We start from the raw sequence: 2,500 nt of genomic DNA, 5'->3' as shown, positions 1-2,500 counted from the left end.
CTTTGTGGAACAGAATAACCATTGCTATGCGCCATTCTGTGGGCATGTAACCTGTGGAGAGGCTGAGATTGAACAGCGTGTTTAGGTGGGGGGTTAGTTTGTTCTGTAGTTCGTGCAAGACACAGCCTGGGACACCATCTGGCCTCATTGATGCTGTGTTTTTGGCTTTTGAAATGGCTGTTTTCTCCTGTGCTTCTGTGATTTCCGGGACACTACACTTTTCCAGTATTTTTGTGGGCCCTTTTGAAGGTGAGAGGGAGGTGAAGTTTGCACTGAATCTTTCTGCCAGTATGTTGGCAATATCAATAGGTTCAGTATATTTTGTGCTATTTTGCACTATCTCAGAGCATATCTGCGAGTTGCCACTTAGATTCTTGACATAGCTAAAGAAGGCTTTGTGGTTACCTTTCGAATCCTTGGCTGTTTTTCTTTCGAAGTTAGCCTTGGATGATTTTATGAGGGACCTTAGTTTCTTACTGATACTTACCAGGGATGTCTTTCCTTCTTGGGATTTGCTTTATTTCTGAACTAGTTTCCTCCTTTTGTTGTATAACCTATTTATGGCAGGCGTCCACCAGACTGATTTCCTTCTCTTAGGGGAGTGAGTCTTGGTTTTGCTAGAGATGGCACGATCCATGCATCCTTGTAGATGCTCGTAGAGTGCAATTGTAAAGGATTCTGCATCTTGGGCAGTGTTATCTTTTAGCGTGGGGGCTGTGAAATTTACCACCTCTGCCTTAAGTAAGGTGAAGTTTGCTTTAGAAAAGTTTTTCACTGTGGTTTCCTTGGGTGGGGGTGGTGGTGAGGTGTGGACATCCAGGGTGATTAGTTTATGGTCTGATCTAACCAGTGAGGGGTTGACCTCGATGAGCACCTGTCACCCATGTTGGTGATGACCAGGTCCAGTATGTTGTGGCCTCTCATAGGGGAGTTTACCAGCTGATCCAGGGCATTTGAGTTGATAAATTCCAGGAAGCGCTGAGCCTGAGAGTTTGTACTCAAGTAGTTTTCCCAGTTAATGGTAGGGTAATTGAAATCTCCCAAGATCAGGGTGTTCGGTAGGAACTTCATATTTTCCAGTGTCTCCTGAAAGGCGGAGTGGTGGCCCTGGGTCATGGAGGATGATCTGTAGCAGGCCACAATTTGCATGGCAGATTTGCCCGATGTTAGTTGCACATGGATGATCTCAGAGCTATCATGCTGCACCACTAACTTGGAGGTGTGGGTATCCTTGATGAATATGGATACAGCCCCTCCTTTTGTGTTTCAGTCCGTGTTCTATGGCCGAAATGGGTGGTATGAGTTGTAGCCCAGTAGTGCTGGAGTGCTCTCTGGAGCCTTGAACCAGGTTTCAGTTACTGCACAGATGTCGACGTTCTCCATACTTAGGAGTGCTTCGAGCACATGCATTTTGAGATTTAAACTCCTGGCGTTGAGTAGCATAACCCTCATTTTTTTTACTTTTGCTGTTTACAGAGGTGGGTTTGAATTTTGAGCCTTGCCTAAAAATGCATTATGGGGGAAGCAAGAGCCTTGGCCAGTATTCGAAAGCCAAGGGGTGACAGGTGCAAGCCGTCTCTTGCGAAGCTACACAGCCTGTCAAGCATGTCATCCCAGGCTGACAGACACTGGATCCCCTTTGAATGACACCAGAAGCTTAGCCACTTGTTGAAATTGATCATTTTTTCTTTATACTGAGGTATCATTCTTGGTGAGGGCAGGATGCTACTTAGGGTCAGGGTCATACCCGCCTGGGCTACATGATCAGAGAGCTCTTCCATGTCTCTTTTCATGTAGTCCAGGGGGGTACGGTTCAGGTCATTCACACCAACAAGAACAATGACAGTCATATTTGTACTTGTTCTGGAGTGACCTGAGTGCTTGTATTATGTGGCGGATTCTGGCTCCCGACAGGCAGCTAACAGTAACCTTCTTGTCCAGCCTAGTGATTGAGGCATCATTGTGCCTGACTGTTGAGTCACCTATTACTAGTGTGTTAGGAATGTTACTTCGTCTTAAGGGCTGTGATTGTGTGGCACATTGATTTTGTGTTTTATGTGTTGTCTGGTTTGTGACGGCAGGTGCAGGTTTTGTGGGTGTCTGCTTTGGAGCTCTTTGATGCTTTAGGAGGTTTTTATTTAGAGCCTCTGAGTATGATTTTGTGTATTTATGTGTATGTTTTGCCAGTGCTGGTTTAGTAGGTCTTTGTGAGGCTGGAGGTGTGGTGCAAGTGTTAACCTTCTCCTCATGACTGACTGTTCCAGTCTTGGGTGGAGATACCTTAGCCACCAGTTTGGCTGTATAATTGCATCACTCACATGTTAGTGTTTTGTGGTAGGAGGAGAGGGCTGTCTCTCTGTACATGAGGCAGTTGTAACATTGCCTCAGGATACCAAGATTCACCAGCTGGACTGGAGAGTACACCTGAAGTTGCCCTTTGGTCATGCCTGAATAGTAGGGTGAGCTGCTTAGTCGCTTGGTTGGTGAGGGGTGGATAATG

At 46.0% G+C, this 2,500-nt stretch overlaps 1 protein-coding gene across 1 annotated transcript in view; it reads right to left on the bottom strand.

The window, feature by feature from the left end:
* DCAF11 (DDB1 and CUL4 associated factor 11) overlaps nucleotides 1-2,500 on the bottom strand; it is a gene marked incomplete in the record, with an annotated part of 1,824,350 nt that overhangs the window by 860,786 nt on the left and 961,064 nt on the right.

This window comes from Protopterus annectens, chromosome 16.part0, assembly GCF_019279795.1.
Source record: "Protopterus annectens isolate FY-2018-M chromosome 16.part0, PAN1.0, whole genome shotgun sequence".
Taxonomy (NCBI): Eukaryota; Metazoa; Chordata; order Ceratodontiformes; family Protopteridae; genus Protopterus; species Protopterus annectens.
The sequence above is the reverse complement of the archived record's forward strand: the minus strand, read 5'-3'. Positions and strand labels throughout refer to the sequence as shown.